At 46.0% G+C, this 20,646-nt stretch overlaps 1 pseudogene; it reads right to left on the minus strand.

Moving 5' to 3' along the window:
* The window catches only part of LOC107124586, a 175,474-nt pseudogene that overhangs the window by 119,918 nt on the left and 34,910 nt on the right, over nt 1–20,646 (minus strand).

The following is a 20,646-nucleotide window of genomic DNA, read 5'->3' on the forward strand; positions in this document are numbered from 1 at the left end:
AGGAAGGTCTTTCCGGGGGGGGGGGGCTGTGCTGTTTGAATTGCCAAAGAGTTTGCATTGCAGCCGGATCCCTGGAAGGGTTACTCGCAAGTAAATCATGGGAGAGAGCAGCTTTTCAGTCCTAGAAAAGAGAAATGCGGCTGTCCTGTGTTTCTGACGGGGAGCTGGTATTAAACAGTTTCTAAATGTAGTCGGTCTTTTAAAATGTCTTCCTGAAAAGACCATCCCTACAAAGAAATGTTGAGCCAATGATCGCCCGGTCTCTCCTCTGCCTGTCCGAGGTCAAGCGATCGAGAGAGAGAGCAGGAGCAGATCAACTCCAGGACTTCTTGGATCACTCCTCTGCTCTGGACCTTTTCCAGTCTATTATCAGACTCACCGATGGGAGGGAAAGAGCTCTGCTGGCTTTAGTGGTCAACCTTCCTCTTAAATGTAGAGATAGGTTGGGCGTCCTTGGGGCTCCTCCTGGCTTTCTCTGCTGCACTTGACACAGTGGACCTTGCCCTCTTGTTGAAGCACCTGGAGGCAGAATTAGGCATCCGGGCTGTGAGTTGCAGTGGGCCAAACTCTTCCTCGCAATTAGGACCCTAAGGTCCTGGTCACACGGGGAAACATGGCTGTTAGCCCTGGGGCTAAAAACCGCGGTTGCTTGATCAGACCTACATCGAGGTCCCGTGGTAGGGGGGAGGTGCCGATCACTCCACTGTCCTGCGGCGTGGCAAAGAAGCGGGTCAAACGGGTTGGTTGTAAATGTGCGCATGCTCCCTTGGGTGCATGTGCGCATCTGTGGAGACTTTGAAAAAAAAATTCCGAGGGGACATGGGCGGGCTCCGGAACTACCTCCGGAAACGCGATCAGACGCCTGCCCTTGCCCCGCGGTTTCAGGAAACTAGTACCTCCGAGGTACTAGTTTTTTACTGCGAGTCTTCGGCAGGAAGCCTCGGTTGCGCCACTGGAGCCCGACGCTTCCCAGATGTGCCGGTGAGATCACGCCCGGAAACTCCGCCTATCTTCCGTCCCTCTAGCGGGCCTAATGCTCCGTGTGACCGCAGCCAAAGAATGGTTTCTGGAGATCAGTTATCCACTTGGGACGCCCAGGGTGCACACACACCCCCGCCCCCGCTCTTCTGTCTTTATGTAAAGCCAAATCATTTGTAGTTTTGTGATTGGAAGCTGTGAGTAACCCTTCTCAGGTAAAGGGAACCTCAGGAGCCCAAACCTTTCCCGACAGGTATGAAAGAATGGCACCAATAGCGGGGTTTAAAAATGAAATAAGAGGAAAGATTTATTCTTAATGAAAGGCCGGGAAACGGTTCCTTACAATAAGCAGGCAGTTGTGATACTAGTGAATTTATACCACCAACAAACCAGGGTTCCCCTGATTGGGCTCTGATTCCCAACTAGTCCCTGTGTGAGTGGATGTCTTTCCCTTGTTTAACCTGGGTCTGACTTTTTACTCTGGCCAATCCCTTCAGCAGAGTCTACTCTGCCCCTCTCTCTGGGACATCCTGCCACTGTCTCCCAGACTGAGTGTTTTGTCTCTGAAGGCAGCCACTCAAAAGGCCCCCTCCTCCATTAGATTCACTCTCTCCCCCCAAAAAACCACTCCAACCCCCCTTCCAACTGTCAGCTCTCCTTCCCCCCCCCCCCAGCCCCCTGCTGGATGCTTCCCTTGTCCTGGAGGCGACTCACCAATCAGACTGAGCCTCTGCTACGGTACTACCTCCCCGCAGAGTGGTTTTTCATAGTTCATCACAGCTGCCATCCATCTGCAGATGATACACAGCTATCTATATATCTTTATTCAAATTTCCTGGTAATGCTGTAGAGGTCCTGAACTGCTGCCTGGCTGCTGTGCTTAAATACCTAAGAGTGAACAAGTTCAGACTAAATCCTTGAAAGACCAAAGTGATGCTGGCTGGAAAGGTGGAGGTCTTGAAGAACATTCTGCTCCCTGCTTTCCGTGGGGTTCATCTGACCCTCGCAGACTCATAAGAACATAAGAGACGCCAATGTTGGATCAGGCCAAAGGCCCATCCAGTCCAACACTCTGTGTCACACAGTGGCCAGAAATACCAGTGCCATCAGGAGGTCCACCAGTGGGGCCAGGACATTAGAAGCCCTCCCACTGTTGACCACTCCCCAAGCACCAAGAAGACAGAGCATCACTTGCCCCAGAGCCCCTATCTATACCTTGTGACTAATAGCCACTGATGGACCTCTGCTCACTTAAGAGTCTCTGGGTTTTACTGAACCCAACAGAATTTCTGGAGAATGCAGTTGCAAAAAAGGCTTCCTTTCAGCTAAGCCTAGCCTTACCTTGATAGGGTAGATCTGGCCACCTGGATCCATCTCATGGTGACATCAAGACTAGACTACTGTAATGCACTGTACATGGGTTTCCCTCAAAATCAGTTTGGGAACTCCACTTGGTGCAGAATGCTGCAGTTCGACTATTATTGACAGCTAGATGGAGTGTGCACACTACTATTCTGCAGTCACTTCAGTGGCTTTGTGTATAGCTTATTTTAAGTAATTTTTGTACTGCTGTTAAGTTGTATCCTAAGACTTAATGTGGCATTATTTAATGGTTCATGTTAACATTTATGGCACCTGGTTTTTTGCCATTGTGTGATACAGAGTGTTGGACTGGATGGACATTTGACCTGATCCAGCATGGCTTCTCTTATGTTCTTATGCTTTCCTTCAGTACTGTTTTTCAGATTTCTGGCTGGTTCTACAACCCAAATTCTATTTCATAGTTTATTGAATGTATCATCCTATTGACTGTATCGAGTCACTCTGGGTCATCTGCCTTGACTCCCAGTGAGAGAGGCGGACTTTAATAATATAACAAAAACACATAATACATGAATAAATGTTTGAATTTTTTAGCTGCCTTGGTGGCTCTTGTGGGGACAGAAAGGCGGGATCTGAATTCTGTAAATTAAAATAAAATCTCAGGAAGGCCCAGAAAAATGCTCAGGCATGATCACGTGTCATGACTCATACAAGCTGATTGGCTGCCTCACATGCCAAACATTTGGGGCGGTGCTTCATGTCCCATCTGCCATTTTCCTGATACCTCCTCCTGTTCCACCCGGCAGCCCCATGCCCTAACCTGGAGAGATCTGATGGCCCTCTGCTGACTGCTCAGACAGAGCTATTGCCTAATGTTTCTGGTCTGTGGAGGAGATATATGCAGTGATTAAGCAATGGTTAAGCTCTTAACAGTCATAAGAACATAAGAACATAAGAGATGCCAAGTTTGGATCAGGCCAAAGGCCCATCCAGTCCAACACTCTGTTCCACACAGTGGCCAGAAATACCAGTGCCACCAGGAGGTCCACCAGTGGGGCCAGGACATTAGAAGCCCTCCCACTGTTGACCCCCCCAAGCACCAAGAAGACAGAGCATCACTTGCCCCAGAGCCCCTATCTATACCTTGTGGCTAATAGCCACTGATGGGCCTTTGCTCCATATGCCCATCTAATTCCCTTTTGAAGCCGTCCATGCTTGTAGCTGCCACCACCTCCTGTGGCAGTGCATTCCAAGTGTTAATCACTCTTTGGGTGCAGAAGTACTTCCTTTTATCCATTCTAACCCGACCGCTCAGCAATTTCATGGAGTGCCCACGAGTTCTTGTATTGTGAGAAAGGGAGAAAGGTACCTCTTTCTCTACCTGCTCTTTCCCATGCATAATAAACCTCAATCATGTCACCCCTCAGTCGTCATTTCTCTAAGCTAAAGAGCCCCAAGCGCCTTAACCTTTCCTCATAGATGCAATGGTTAAGCTTTTACCAGTCACTTTGTCCTGGGCCCCAGTTTATGTTGAAAAGTGGCCCCTAGGACAGTCTGATACGCAGTTATCAGAGGCCAAGTTCATAACATCCGCAACAGGTTTTTAAAGAGCCAAACACAGATAGTTTCCTTTCCTGAAGGAACCAAACAGGCATACCCCCCAAAAAACTTGATAGGTAATATAGCACATGTATACCATATGTAATCCTGATCCACAAACTAAACCAAAAGGACGCTCCATCCGATTAATTGAGATAACCCTTAGGTGCCTCTTGACTGGGTTGATGATGTAGCTCCATTCTCTTTGGGATTCTTTCTGCCTTTTTGATGTGTTTTCCTCTCCCACTTCATAGCCGCGTGAAGAAGGTTACTTTTCCACGTTGGAGGCAACCCAAGGAAAGGGGAAGGAGATGGAATTCAAGGACCCAGAAGCACCTAGAATGGGCATGAGATCAAGGAAGGGTCCCCATCCCATCCAAGCAGGGAGTGGTGCTGAATTCTGGGAAAGAGCTGTGCCAGAGATCTTGGTTCAGGACACTGTGACTGCAGATGTACACAACCGATGCTTCCGGCAGTTCCACTACCATGAGGTCGATGGACCCCGAGAGGTTTGCAGCCAGCTCCATGGACTTTGCAACCACTGGCTGAAGCCAGAGAGGCACACCAAGAAGCAGATGCTGGACCTGGTGATCCTGGAGCAGTTCCTGGCCATCCTGCCCCAGGAGATGCAGTGCTGGGTCAGAGAATGTGGCCCGGAGACCAGTTCCCAGGCGGTGGCCCTGGCTGAAGGTTTCCTCCTGAGTCAGGCAGAGGAGAAGAGGCAGGCAGAGCAGGTGAGGGGGATTCCTTCTCTCAGTTCAAGGAACGACCAAGGAGTCTTCCTGACCTAATATTTCTGGCTCTAGAGAATTCACTCAGCTGGGAAGAAAACCCATCCCTGATTCTTGCCCCTGTGATTAAAGCAGCTCTGCTGGTCAGTGCAGGGGTGAGGAGTCTGGGAGTGGGGCAGGATCCTTCTCCTCAGCCTGTTCCATTCCTTCTCTTACCCGTCTCCTTTTCTGCTCTTTCAGATGGGGGGACCAGCAGTGATGATGGAAGTGAAGTTCTCTGAGGAGGAAGGATCTCCTTTGGATGAATGGCAGAGGGCTCAGGCCCAGAAAGGTGCCCAAGATGCCCTCTCACTTGGTAAGGCTGTTTTGTGGCCAGGTGGGATTGGGGCACACAGTGAAGTTGTTGGGTAGAAGGTTTAGGACAGGAGAAAGAAACCCATTTCTGCACACAACACAGAGTCAAGTTCTGGCATTCAGTGCCACAGGATATAGTGATGGCCACTCGCTTGAAAGGCCATTAGACAGATTCATAGACTGCAATTCCGTTCTTATTCACATTTACTACAATAATTCTGTGTCACCTTCCTTCTATTAGCGGGACTCAAAGCAGCCCCCCAAAAGGAAAGGTAGACCAATCTGGGCACAGCTGTTGGCCATGGCAAATGAATGGAACCTCCATGTTCTGGGGCAGCATACCTCTGAAGACACATTGGTAGTGGCCAACATTTGCCTTCTGTGCCCCTGCTGAAAGACTTTCCAGGAGCATCTGATGGACCACAGTCAGAAAGAAGATAATGGACTATAGATGCAGCCTGCAGCCGGGCACCCCTGGGATGATTAGGGGTGGCACGTAGACTGGATGTGATTTCAGAGCGTCAGCAGACACTATGGAAACCTATCGATGTTACCCTAGAGTTTTCATATACGCTGAAGTCATCTCTTTGTTTTTGGAAGGATGTGACAGGGACGTGTCATGTGATGTCATTTCTGCCCTCCCTTTTCCTCCTGCCAGCCCAGACTGAAGGGCCTGTGGGAGGGCCCAACTGGCGGGAGGACGGAGTCCCTGGGTCTTGTCAGATTATAAATGTAGAGGCACAAGTGCAGAGATGAGTTTATATTTGTAAAGTTAGGTTGCACCAGCAGACAATTTAAAGATTCAAGCATGAGAGATGTGGGTGTGTACTGTGGGGCTCTGTCAATCTTATCTGTGTGAGACAACTTGAAGTCTGATTGGCTGTCGCGTCTGTCTTACTCGTACATTGAGATTCTAAGAGTGACAGTTATTTTGTTCCTCTGTCAGTTGGTTTTTCTGAGAGTTTAACTGAAATAGCTCTATGTTGGTCTGTTAAATAATAACTGTAGATATATACAAACTGTTGTTTAATTACCGTATTCACCAGTAAATAGTTAGAGAAACACCATTTAAACTTGACCGTGTTTGGTGTGATTCTTTTGAGTCTTCCAAAACAAAGACACATTAACAAATATTTTTGACAGGTCTTGGGTCTGATCCAGCAGGGATGCTGTCCTGTTTTTGAACTCCAGAGTTCACTGAGCACATTTCAGTTCTCATGGAAATTTCAGCGGGTCAGCAGCATTTAGAAGCCCCCCAGAGCTCATGGGTACCTGGTGCTTCTTCTTTCATCTCTCCTACAATTTACTAATGATCCCTACACAGTTTGTTGGGTGTGCCTATGGCAAGGTTTCACAGCCCTGGGAAGGAGGGTGCACAACAAGCAAATGAACGAGGGAGTCTAGGCTAACAGCCTTTCTTCCTTCTTTGTCTCTGTTACAGGCGGTGGACAGGTGGTGTTGACCCATCGTGTTTTCGGAGGGGTGGAAACAGCTGCTGCGCCTCCAATCCAGGTAGAGGAGATGAGCAGGGGACAGCCTGGGTCCCCCCCCTCCTTTAACAGGGGGGCTTTCGCTTCCGCAGTTGCTGCTAAGGTGCCTGAGGGGAAGAGGCTCTGAATGCCATTCCTTTTACCCATGCCAAGCTCTACATCTTGTGCTCTCCCTGACTGCCCCCTTCCAGTGCGCATGATCTCTGAGGAGGGAATCTGCTTTTTCTTCCAGGGTCTGTTTTCCTTTGAGGAGGTGGCCGTGTATTTCACCGAGGCGGAGTGGGCCCTGCTGGATCCAGGCCAAAGAGCTCTCTACAGGGAAGTCATGCTGGAGAACTATAGGAGCGTGGCCTTTCTGGGTAAGGATCTTTCATAGGTCGGTGCCAAAGGTGTGAATTGCGGCCTTTGAGATGAGGCATGAATCAAAATATTGAACACAGATACATTGTTTTCAGGCCTGCCCCACTACTTGTCCCCTGTTTGGAGTCCTTGTGGAGTTTGGGTGGCAGTGAAAGAGATGTTCAGCATGGCCTAGGAGAGTGACCCAACCCACTTGCCTGACCCAGGGGCTACTGAGGCCGGTGTTGTGGCCATCACCCACGCCAGAGAGGGTGTCCTGGCCTGGAGCCAAGGAGGGACTGAGAGCCCCTCAGAGAGCGGTCTGTTACCCAAATCACTCTTGCACATGCACCCCTGTGTTGCACCCCTGTGTAAAGAACTTTGGTTCCCTTAAGATTCCGTTCTGATTCAAAGTTTGGTTCAGGCTTCCGATGGGGCCTGTTTGTGAGTTAAACAGAGTTCAAAACTGCCTTGCTGAGAATGAACACAGTGAACTGTACATAACACAGCTGTGGTGGGATGATGAGAAGCTTGGTACTGTCTTCCCCAAGTAGATGAATCAAGCCATGATTTGCACCTGTGGGAAAGGGGGCTAGCCTAGCTGCTGATTGGCTCTGTGCCTTCCTCTCAGGTCAGAGCACCTCTTAGGTCACCTGTTCAGTCATTGGTCCAACACTTCGGCTAGGTGTCATCATGAAGAGACCTTACTGGTGCAAAGGCCTAGCACCATGAGAGTCCCTAATTCATAAAAAAGTAAGATTCTAGTTTATTCTCCGCTTGATCATGGCTACCTAAACCTATGCCACGTAGACATCTTCTCGCTCACTTTTTGGCCATCTTGAAGACTTGCTTACATGGCCCAAACAACTCTGGCCTGTGGTGACACGGGAGAAGAGCCACTTTGGATCACTGGAACTACCATTTGAGAATGGGTAATATCTTGTAACTTGGAATCAATGTGTAACATTTTCAGCTACCCTTTAAATCTCTAGATTTTTTATTTTATCCTCACAATCTTTTGTTCTTATTTGAAGTAACTTGCACCTTAATAAAAATATATTTTAATTCACTTTTGTGGTTGTGTTCATAGTTCCGAATCTGAATCCAGTGGCTTGACTGGCAGACCACCTAACAGAGTAACTTGTCTTTTGTGAGAAACTCCTTCTGTGAGCCAACCTCGCAGGGTGGATTTTCTGAGGTTGACCCAAGAGGGTTAGAAGCTTTGCCCTTTAGTTTCTGACTGTTGAGTTAGTAAAAGAGGGTCTGGTGGCAGACTACCAGACTGGAGTCTGAACAGTCACACCTCAAGGTTTTGTAATTTTGTGTTGCAGTCCTGTACCAAAAGGCATTTGGCCCCGGCTGGGCTATGGGACCTTTTGACACACTGTAGCTAGCAAAAATCTCCTTCTACTAGCAAAGAGAAAGCACATGTATTGTGGGGTATTAATTCCTGAGATCGTAAACTTTATGTCTACCAGGGTCGAGATACAGACCAACACTCAAAAGAAATGAAGGGTATGAGCTCCTTAAACAAGAACATAAATCCATTAGGTTAACAGAAAGAGAACCAGGTTAGTTCAGGTAAATAAAAATAGAGGTGGTACAGAAAGGAAATAAATGCACGTGTGAAGTATAAACACAGTTTAAAGCCTTTCCTTCTCACAAACTTCCTGCTACTAAGGGAGAGTACAAGCCTGCTTCCTGAAGACAGCCGGGCAGCTCTGGAGAAGCACAGCAGAATAGGGTGGGAAAGGAGAGGAGCCAGCCACACGGTTGGGGGAACAGGCTGGTGCCCATAACCTGCTACAAATTGGATGGATAGCTTTATACATTTCTTCTGAGACGAAGGAGGAGAAAAGTTGTTGGCATTGGAATGTGGAAGTGATGAAAAGTCTCTCTCTCTGGAGATGAGCTAATATGAAAAGGAGTGTTTTGTGTGCATTGTGGAGGGGGGAGTATTTTTTCTTTTGCATCACAGGTAAAAGTCTCAAGGAGAAATTTTTCCTTCAGGGAGACTGAGAGTTTAGACAGGCAAGTAGATGGCTGAGTACTACATAATGGAATAGGGGGGATATCTTCCTGTCCAGCACTTAAGTTAAGGAAGAAATGGCTGGCCCTGGCCCATTGCTCATTGTCTTGATTATATGGATTGTTCTTCAGGCCAGATGGTCAGGGAGGGAACCCCTTAGGTCCTTGGGGAAAGTGCCCTTTGGTGGACTCCCACCAGGTATGGCTTTTGCATGGTTAGTGGAGGAGTTCCTTGTACGCTCCCAACGTGACTCACTGTCATTTTGATACCAGTTGGATCCAAACTCCATTTTTCATTGCTAGGCCCAGGCTAAGATGTGCAAATGTACAGGGATCCAAAATGGAGTTCCCCAGTGAGGGGGAGTCCTGTGGCATTAGGTCAGATCCTGATTTACAACACGCCCTTCCCCCGAATGGGATTCCGGCCATCCACTCTGACTGTGATCTGGTATGGATTTATCCCCCTTAAACCGGGTCAGGTTGTGGGCTTTGACCTTGATCCTGTTTCCATCCTTCCAGAAGAATTTTTCCTCCTCCTCGGAATCCTTTTCCGTATAAGAATGATCACTTTCTCTCTTCCGCCAAAGAGGCCAGGACTAGGCTGGAGACACACAAAGGACTTTCACCTGGAGAAAGGCTGGAGAGTTTCTCAGGAAAATAGGGTATTTGCTTCCCAAATGAGGTTGCTATGATTGGGTATCTTTCACGGTTATGTCAAAGGAACGGGCAAGTGTAGTGTGGTTGCAGGGTTCACGTGATGCAAAGACGACAGGACACAAACGGCTGCTGAAGCTGTCTGAAGTTTCTCACTCCCCTGCGTTTTATTTTATGCACCTTTCTTCCCTCTTCTCCCTCCCTCTTCCTCTGCAAGGGAAAGTTACAGGCATACGAGCATAGAATGGAATGTGTGTGTGTGTGTGTGTGTGTGTGTGTGCAAGCTCTCTGTTATCTCTCTCGCAACTGCCAAGGCCAACTTGACTGCATCATTTAGGCAGTCACCAGACTTCTCATGCTGTTAGTACGCACATATATTTTAGTTCCCAATTTCCAGCCATGAGAACAGTGGATCCATCTGCACTGCTCTCCTACAGGCAAGGAATAGGAATGGAGGGTTTATGATCGGATCAGATTTATTGTTACAGTCAATGGACCAGCACATTCAGTCATTTTATATAAAAACATTAGAATGAGAAATATGGGATAAAACCAGCAGTGGCATTCTTAAATTGAAAACCTGTGCTTTGCACAGTGGCAGTATTGTAGCCAATGAGGATTTATGCCAGGGGTGACCAAACTGCAGCTCGGGAGCCATATGTGGCTCTTTCACACATATCGTGTGGCTCCCGGCAGGGCGGCTGGGAAAGCAAAGGGGAGGCATGCGTTCCCCTTCCCGGGTAGGCTTGAGGTGGAGGGAGCAGAGAAAGAGAGGAACTTTAACTTTAAATGTGTTCTCAAAGCCCCCCTTCCCCATCGGCCTGCTTGGAGAAGGCATTTGTCTCTTTAAATCGCTTCTCCAAGCCAAGCCGGCTGGCATGGGGGGTGGTTGGAGAACACATTTAATGTTAAAGTTGCTTTCTTTCCACCTCTCTCTTAGACAAATATAATGAGCAAACAAATATCATTGGACAAATATTATAAATATCTGTTTTTACCTTTTGTTTTTGACAGTCTCAGTGTTAATAAAAGGCAAGTTTGCATATTTTTCAATAAAAATGTGTGTGTAATATTCATGTTTTGTGGATCTCAGACATCTGACATTTATTCTATGTGGCTCTTACGTTAGGCAAGTTTGGCCACCCCTGGTTTATGCTCTCCTCCTTGGCATCTCTTAGTTTGGTAGAATTATAACGCCCACTGGGTTAGGAGGGAAGGAGGAAGCCTTCTGGGACCTGAAATTTGGAGGCTCAGAAGCTCCTTCTGGGCCTCAGTTCACCTTGAGGGGGTTCAGTATCCTTAAATACTGGGTATTCTGGGAAAAGGAGGGGGGTTACTTAAGAACAGTCAGGCTGAACGAGGCAAAAGGGTCATCAACTATTCTCTCCAGTTGTCACATAGATGACTTAACCCACAACTGGTATCCCTTCCAAAAACCATGCGGGGATCCTTTAAACAGTGGTGTTTACTTGGTGTGGTCCTGGGCACTCCTCCCCCCACAGCAAACATTGGGGGGGGGAGAAGATGTGCCAAAGGAAGTACACACTCATGAATGAGGAGTGCCTTATTGGTGGCCTGTCTTTTTGCATAGGTACTGACTGGACCTCTCTATTCCAGCAGCAGATGTAGAGGAGACACTTGGGTAATTCCTAGCAGTTCTCTTTGGAAAAACCCAAAAATGAGAAGGCTGAAGGCAACTTCAGAGATGGACCACAGAGGCAGGCGGGAAGCCACTTCTAACGTGTATATTTTTGTAAATTTCAGTGAACAGCAGGAAAAAGCCCCTGAAGCATTTTTTTGTTGTAGAGCAGCATAGAATAGACAGCCCCGCCCTTTCCGAGTGCATATCTAGGGGAGAGAAATTCGTCCAAGGCTTTTTGCTAACAGAGCATGCAGTCTTTGTTAAGGAGGATCATCCTGCTTCCTGCAAGAGCAGATCATGCAAGCACACTGAACAAGATACAGAATCCTTCCATAGGATAAAGTAGGTAAAAGGTCCGGGTCTAACATTTCGAAAAGGGTCCATAATTTCTGTTTCCAGACATAATTCTCTCTATCCTCTGTTTCGAAAACATCCTGCATTCCAAAAAGACAAACAAACTCTTCCTTGAGAGTACCGTAACAACAACCCTTGACTGAGATTATGTTGCTAAGGAAACAGAGGTCAAAAAGAACAGATCCACAGTGGACGCAGTAAGGTTGGAAAAGTTAAATTTGGCAAACTAATATAGGTTCATAATGATAAGATATGTAAAAGTCCTTAACAGAGTGTAGATGGAATTTGAAGTGCAAATCAGACCAACTCATGTGGGTGCTAACGAGATCTTTGTCTTTATTCCAACAGAAGATGATCAGAGGAATGAGGAGGATGAGGAAATGCATCATCCATTGCCAGATGAAGTGAAGAATGAAGACTTGAGAGGAAACTTCAGGAATCAAGGCAAACTTAAGAGGCAGAAAGGAAGCCATAGAGTCAAGATGAGGGATCAGCCCATTCCTAGTCAACGGGGGGATTTCTGTGAAATAATTCACATGGTGGAGGAAACATACAAGTGTTTGGAATGCAGAATGAACTTGTCAGATCAAACCCAATATAATATCCATGTGCAAATGCAGAGCAGAAAGAAGACCCATCAATGTTTCGAGTGTAAAAAGAGCTTCCTTTGTAGAGCAGAACTCCTTAAACATCAACAAACACATCCCATAGAGAAACATGATAGTTGCTCAGACTGTGGTGAGAGTTTCTCACAGAAATCAGATCTTATTAAACACCGAATAATTCATTCAGGAGAGAAGCCTTGTATCTGTTCAGAGAGTGAAATGACATTCTCTGATGGAAGACAGGGAAATCTATACTTCCCAAGGAACATTATAATGAAGGCATGTAAATGCTTTTGGTGTGGAAGGTACTTTAAATATAGATCACAGCTCCTTGTACACCAAAGAATACACACAGGGGAGAAACCTTTTGAAAGCTCAGAGTGTGGAAAGAAATTAAGTGGGGCCGGTAGTCTTCAACAGCATCAAGGAACCCATGCAGGGGTGAAACCTTTTGAATGCTCAGAGTGTGGAAAGGGATTTTGTTACATTAGCAGTTTTCACCGGCATCTAAGAATCCACACAAAGGAGAAGCCATTTGAATGCTCAGAGTGCGGAAGGAAATTCAGTCAGCTTTGCAATCTTCAACAACATCAAAGAACCCACACAGGGGAGAAACCTTTTGAATGTTCAGCGTGTGGAAAGAGATTCAGGTTGAGTGGCCATCTTCAGCGTCATCAAGGAACCCACTCAAGGGACAAACCTTTTGAATGCTCAGAGTGTAGAAAAGGATTCAATCAGAGTAGCACTCTTCAACAGCATCAAAGGACCCACACAAAAGAGAAACCTTTTGAATGTTCAGAGTGTAGAAAGAGATTCAGTCAGAATGGCAAACTTCAAATTCATCTGAGAACCCACACAGGGGAAAAACTTTTTGAATGTTCAGAGTGTGGAAAGAGATTCAATCAGAGTTTCCATCTTAAATGGCATCTAGGAACCCAAATAGGTGAGAAAAGTTTTGAATGTTCAGAGTGTAGAAAGAAATTCAGTAGGAGTGGCAGTCTTCAACAGCATCAAAAAACCCACAAAGGGGGGAAATGTTTTGATTGCTCAGCATGTGGAAAGAGATTCAGTAGTAGTTTCCATCTTCAGCAGCATCTAAGAACCCACAAAGGGGAGAAGTCTTTTGAATGCTCAGAGTGTGGAAAGAGATTCAATAGAAATTTCAGTCTTCAGAAGCATTTAAAAATCCACACAGGAGATAAACCTTTTGAATGCTCGGAGTGTGGAAGGAAATTCCGTTTGAGTGGCAGTCTTCAACAGCATCAAAGAACCCACACAGGAGTGAAACTTTTTGAATGCTCAGAGTGTGGAAAGAGTTTCAGACAGCATGGCAGTCTTCAAAAGCATCTAAGAATCCACACAGGGGAGAAACCTTTTGAATGCTCAGAGTGTGGAAAGAGTTTCAGACAGCATGGCAGTCTTCAAAAGCATCTAAGAATCCACACAGGGGAGAAACCTTTTGAATGCTCACAGTGTGGAAAGAGATTCAACAGGAGTTTCAATCTTCAGGAACATCTAAGAATCCACACAGGGGAGAAACCTTTTGAATGCTCCGAGTGTGGCAAGAGATTCAGACTGCATGGCAGTCTTCAAAAGCATCTAAGAATCCACACAGGGGAGAAACCTTTTGAATGCTCACAGCGTGGAAAGAAATTCAGGCAGTGTAGCCATCTTCAGAAGCATCTGAGAACCCATACAAGGAGAAATTATGTAACTGCTTAAGCTCCTGAAAAAAGCTTTTCTCCTATTTCACACCTAAAAGACAACCACAGACCATAGAAAGCATTGAGAAGATGTAAACTGTTGTAAGGAACTTGAATCTGCATGGAAACCTTACCCTAACCAGGAAGATATGTTATAAATGCTCTGACTATGGGAAAAGCTTTAGCCATATTTGAAACCTCAGATAAATCCCACAGGGAATAAAGCAAGGATGGGAATGGGCTCTGTGGATCAAAGGATCAGCTGATATCACCTTTAGTATCAATGAGTCCACCAAGGGGAGGAACCTTTTCAATGCTCAGTGTGTGGCAAGAGCCTTAGGCACAGATCCAACTTTCATGTTCATCAGAGAATCCATATAGGATCCAACCTTTCCTATAGCTGGTTCTGATGAGGCTCTTCTTCAAACACCCAGGTTTTGGAGGTTCAGACAGGCTCAGAAAGTAGGTACACAAAAGAGGGCCTTTTTAGTGTTTGCCCTCCTCTGTGAAACTTGCTACTTATCTGCCAAAGAGCCAGCTCTTTCTGACTACAAAACTGCTATAAACATTTATTTCTCCAAATCCTGTGAAGAAATAGGCAAGTTGAAGGTAACAGATATTTACAGCCTCTCTGTTACTGGCCTAAACATAGCGTGACCAACTGGCCTCCTTAATTCACAAATGATTTATTTGACAAGCAGTTCTAGAGAGGCATTTATGGAGCCTAATCCTTCCCCATCCTACTGTGAGCCTTTTGAGGTCTCACCACTTTGAAACCCAACGAGTTCTGACAGTAGAATTAATTTGGGTTAAAAGGAAAAAGTTGTATCCCCCAACTCAACAACTCAGTATGTTCTAAGGGGTCAGACCCCCCCCCCCTCAACAACATCCAGTAGGGACAGGTATACGTGGAGATGGCAAGTGAATCTTCTGGGATATGAATTTTCCAATCCCAGTTGTCCTCCTCACCCACCCCCATATTCTCTTTGAGAGAATCAGGAAGGAGAAGTAAGAGTCACTTCTAATGCTTTGAACACCCCCCCCCCCTTGTTTCATTTGCCAGAAATATCCTGGAGTAACGCTTACTCCCCACCACTGACTCCTCAGAGCCCCCCATGAATTCCTTCATTGAGATTGTGCCTTTATGGTGCAGACTGAGAAAATTCTCTTTCTGTCATCCTACTTTAATTTGGAAGGGTATCCGCATTAGGGTTGCTAACAGGCCTGAAGGGGAAAAGATACCTTGCCTCTTTCGGAGAGGCTTAATGTGTAGAAATGGGCATCTGAAGAGAGATAGAACATCTCACCATGCTTCTGTTAAAGGGAGAGTACATTGTTTTCCTCCATGCAGTTGACAACCTGAGATTAAATGATTCTTAGGAATCAGAGAAAAGAAAACTCAGTGAAGGAACTTGGAAGGGTCACAGCTCATTAAAGAGATTATTATTGGTATCAGGTATGATGCTCAAGCACCCTCCTTCCATCCAAAAGGTTAATGTGAATATCGTAGGTCCTAGTTTGAGTTTACAGGTGTCTGTGATTTCAGAGCTCTTGCTACCACCAGCCTTATCTCATTCCAGGCCGACAATGGAATGGGGCAATTGGGTACATCAAGGGAACCTGTGTTTGATTGGATAGTGTGATGGGCAGAGGAGGAGGAGAAGAGACTCAGAGTCTCAGAGCGGCTTACAAACTCCTTTCCCTTCCCCTCCCTACAACAGGCACCCTGTGAGATAGGTGGGGCTGAGAGACCTCTAACAGAAACTGCTCTTTTCAAGAACACCTCTGATAGAACTGTGGCTTGCCCAAGGTTATCCAGCAGCTGCAAGTGGAGAAGTGGGGAATCAAACCCAGATCTCCCAGATTTTAGTCCATGCACTTAACCACTACACCAAACTGGAGGAAAGCAGCAGCAGATGTGAGCATCTTCCGGAAGAAGAAGCAAAGACCAGTGTTCTCTGGAAGAGTCTTGAGAAGAAGACCTTTGGTTGGCCAAGAGAGACCACCTGACTCCATGGGGCAGGAGACTATAATTGGGGCTATAGGCCAGTAAGGGATATGTTTTGCTATGGCTGACTATTATGGATAGAAGGCTGCTATGCTATTGTGCCTCATTGTTTGGATTTTTATGCTGCATTATCTTCTAATGCTCTCAGGAGACTTCTCATCTGCAACACAGGCATGCAGTGTATTAGGTAGAAAAGAGCAAGAGTCCAGTAGCACCTTAAAGACTGACAAAATATGTGGTAAGGGATGAGCTTTTGTTGCAAAATGGCTGCAAAAACAGTAAAGTCAATAATAATAATATTCTGTTAGTCTTTAAGGTGCTTCTGGACTCTTGCTCTTTTCTACCACTTTGTTGTTGTTCAGTTGCACAGTCGAGTCCGACTCTTCGCGACCCCATGGACCAGATCCCGCCAGACCCCCCTGTCTTCCACCATCCTCTGAAGTTGGCTCAATTTAATGTTCGTTGCATCTATGACACTGTCTAACCATCTCATCCTTTGCCGTCCCCGTCTTCTTTGACCTTCAGTCTTTCCCAGCATCAGGGTCTTCTCCAGTGAGTGCTCCCTTCTCATTTGGTGGCCAAAGTATTTGAGCTTCAGTTTCATTATTTGGCCTTCCAGGGAACAGTCAGGGTTGATTTCTTTTAGGATTGACTGATTTGTTCTTCTTGCAGTCCAAGGGACTCTCAAGAGTCTTCTCCAGCACCATAGTTCAAAAGAATCTATTCTTTGGCGCTCGGCCTTCCTTATAGTCCAACTCTCGCAGGCATACATGACTACTGGGAATACCATTGCTTTGACCATGCGGACTTTTGTTGGCAGGGTGATGTCTCTACTTTTTATCATGCTGTTTAGGTTTGCCATCGCTTTCCTCCCAAGGAGCAGGCATCTTTTAATTTCATGGCTGCTGTCACAGTCTGCGGTGATCTGGGATCCCAGGAATGTGAAGTCTGTCACTACTTCCACGACTTCCCCTTCTATTTGCCAAGGAGTGATGGGGCCGGATGCCATGATCTTAGTTTTTTTGATGTTGAGCTTCAAGCCCACTTTTGCGCTCTCCTCTTTTACTCTGAGCAAGAGGCTCTTTAGATCCTTTTCACTTTCAGCCATTAGAGTGGTATCATCTGCATATCTGAGGTTGTTGATCTTTTCCCCAGCAATCTTAATTCCCGCTTGTGATTCATCCAGGCCAGCATTTCGCATGATGTACTCTGCATATATATTAAATAAGCAAGGCGACAATATACATCCTTGTCGTACTCCTTTTCCTATGCTAAACCAATCAGTTGTTCCATATCCGGTTCTAACTGTCGCTTCTTGGCCCTTATACAGGTTTCTCAAGAGACATGTGAGGTGGTCTGGTACTCCCATCTCTTTAAGGACCTGCCATAGTTTGTTGTGATCCACACAGTCAAAGGCTTTAGCATAGTCAATGAAGCAGAAGTAGATATTTTTCTGGTACTCTCTTGCTTTCTCCATAATCCAGCGAATGTTGGCAATTTGATCTCTAGTTCCTCTACCTCTTCGAAACCCAGCTTGTACTTCTGGCAGTTCTCTATCCACGTACTGTTGAAGCCTAGCTTGTAGGATCTTGAGCATGACCTTGCTAGCATGTGATATGAGTGCAATTGTGCGATAGTTTGAACATTCCTTGGCGTTGCCCTTCTTTGGGATTGGAATGTATACTGATCTTTTCCAATCCTGTGGCCACTGTTGCGTTTTCCAAATTTGCTGGCAAATGGAGTGCAGCACTTTAACAGCATCATCTTCTAAGACTTTGAATAGCTCAGCTGGAATACCATCACCTCCACTAGCTTTGTTGTTAGCAATGCTTTCTAAGGCCCATTTAACTTCACATTCCAGGATGTCTGGCTCGAGGTCAGTGATTATACCGTCGTGGTTGTCAAGGACATCGAGGTCTTTCTTGTATAGTTCTTCTGTGTATTCTTGCCATCTTTTCCTAATCTCTTCTGCTTCTGTTAGGTCCCTACCGTTTTTGTCCTTTATCATGGCCAGCTTTGCATGGAACGCTCCCTTGATTTCTCCAACTTTCTTGAAGAGATCTCTAGTCCTTCCCATTCTATTGTTTTCTTCTATTACTTTGCACTGTTCATTCAGGAAGGCCTCCTTATCTCTCCTTGCTGTTCTCTGGAAATCTGCGTTCAGTTGGGTAAATCTTTCCTTTTCGCCTTTGCCTTTCGCTTTCCTTCTTTCCTCTGCTATTTGTAAAGCCTCATCAGAAAGCCACTTTGCTTTCTTACATTTCTTTTTCTTTGGGATGGTGGTGATTGCTGCCTCCTGTACAATGTCACGAACCTCCGTCCATAGTTCTTCAGGCACTCTATCTATCAAATCCAGACCCTTGAATCTATTCTTCACCTCTACTGTATATTCATCAGGGATGTGATCTAGGTCAAACCTGAATGGCCTCATGGTTTTCCCGATTTTCTTCAGTTTAAGTCTGAATTTTGCAATGAGTAGCTCATGATCTGAACCACAGTCAGCTCCAGGTCTTGTTTTTACTGACTGGATAGAGCTTCTCCATCTTTGACTGCAAATTATATAGTCAATCTGATTTCGGTGTTGCCCATCTGGTGATGTCCATGTGTAGAGTCGCCTCTTAGGTTGTTGGAAAAGGGTGTTCGCTATGACCAGTGTGTTCTCTTGACAAAACTCTGTTAACCTTTGCCCTGCTTCATTTTGCTTTCCAAGGCCAAACTTGTCTGTTATTCCAGTTACCTTTTCACTTCCTACTTTAGCATTCCAGTCCCCTATGATGATGAGGACATCATTTTTTGGTGTTAGTTCTAGGAGGTGTTGTAGGTCTTCATAGAACCGGTCCACTTCAGCCTCTTCTGCATCAGTGGTTGGGGCATAGACTTGGATTACTGTGATGTTGAATGGTTTGCCTTGGAATCGGACAGAAATCATTCTGTCATTTTTGAGATTGTATCCCAGTACTGACTTTTGCACTCTCTTGTTGACTATAAAGGCCACACCATTTTTTCTACGAGATTCCTGGCCACAGTAGTAGATATAATGGTCTTCTGAGTTAAATTCGCCCATTCCTGTCCACTTTAGTTCACTGATTCCTAAGATATCGATGTTCAGTCTTGCCATCTCATTTTTTACCACGTCAAGCTTACCTTGATTCATAGATCTTACATTCCAGATTCCTGTGTAGTGTTGTTCTTTGCAGCATCGGACTTTCCTTTCACCATCAGACACATCCACAACTGTGCGTTCTTTCGGCTTTGGCCCAGCTGCTTCACTCTTTCTGCGGTTACTTGTACTTGCCCTCTGCTCTTCCTCAGTAGCATATTGGACACCTTCCGACCTGAGGGGCTCATCTTCCGGCGTCATATCTTTTAGCCTTTTGATACTGTCCATGGGGCTTTCTTGGCAAAAATACTGGAGTGGGTTGCCATTTCCTTCTCCAGGGGGATCACACTTGGTCTGAGTTCTCTGCTGTGGCCTGTCTGTCGTGGGTGGCCCTTCACAGCATAGCCCACAGCTTCATTGAACTACGCAAGCCCCCTCGCCACGACAAGGCAGTGATCCATGATCCATGAGGGCGTTTCTACCACTACCGACAGACTAACATGGCTATCCATCTTAGTGTATTAGGTAGACAGTTAGCTTTGTTATTTTTCTTGTTACTCAGACCTGACGAGACTGTATGTGACAGTTGATTAACCTTAGTTCATTTGATAAATTTTTACAAAGTCTGGTTTATTGTTTGCAAGCCCACCTCGAGAATCACAAGTAAAATTGGTTTGGGGAGTTATTCAGGGATTCCAGGAGTGGGAGCCAGGAACAACAACCCTGTAGGAATGCGAACGGCCCGGGTACCTGACGTCAGGTAGTTCAGACTATGTGTTTTCTGTTGGGGGGGCTTCATTAAATGTGTCAAATGTCAGTGTGGCATGTCTTTTCTCAATTGTGTTGTTGTTGTTCAGTCGCACAGTCGAGTCCGACTCTTCGCGCATGAGATTTGCACCTGGGACCACAATTCATCCCGATGAATGAACCCGACTCAGTTTGCCCCCATTCATGATTTGGGAAAGTTAATTTCAAGAGCCAGTGGGTTGGGTTATGACGTGGTGGGGCTCTGGCTAGTGGTAGAGCATCTGCTTAGCATGCAGAAGGTCCCAGGTTCAATCCCCAGGATCTCCAGTTAAAGGTATCAGGTAAGGGGTGATGTGAAAGACCTCCACCTGAGACCCTGGAGAGGTGCTGCCGCTATTCTGAGTAGACAATACCGGCCTTGATGGACTAATGGTCTGCTTCAGTATAAGACAGCTTCATGTGTTCATGGATCTGGGTTCAAATCCACAGTAGTCCTAGAAGCTCTTTGGATGCCCTTTAGCCAGTCACATTTTCAGACTAAAAGACCTTGCAAGATAGTTGTAAGGATTAAATATTTGGGTGGGTGGGGCATCTTTAAAGAAATGTGTTTGATAGGTCCAGAAATTTGTATTTATTTATTTGCAAATGGGAACCTGCAAGAACTTGTGGGATGCATCTCGTTTCCCCCTCCCCCACTATTTTATATTTCTCATTCCTGAAAGACCCCATAGCATCCCCCCCCCTTTCATGCTTCCTTCTCTCCTTCCCATTCCATGGCCAACCTATTTTTTTCCTGTCCCTCTGTCTTTTGAACTATGGTGCTGGAGAAGACTCTTGAGAGTCCCTTGGACTGCAAGATCAAATCAGTCAATCCTAAAAGAAATCAACCCTGACTGTTCCCTGGAAGGCCAGATAATGAAACTGAAGCTCAAATACTTTGGCCACCAAATGAGCAGGGAGCACTCACTGGAGAAGACCCTGATGCTGGGAA

This window comes from Gekko japonicus, unplaced genomic scaffold, assembly GCF_001447785.1.
Source record: "Gekko japonicus isolate JY-2015 unplaced genomic scaffold, Gekko_japonicus_V1.1 scaffold1053, whole genome shotgun sequence".
NCBI lineage: Eukaryota > Metazoa > Chordata > Lepidosauria > Squamata > Gekkonidae > Gekko > Gekko japonicus.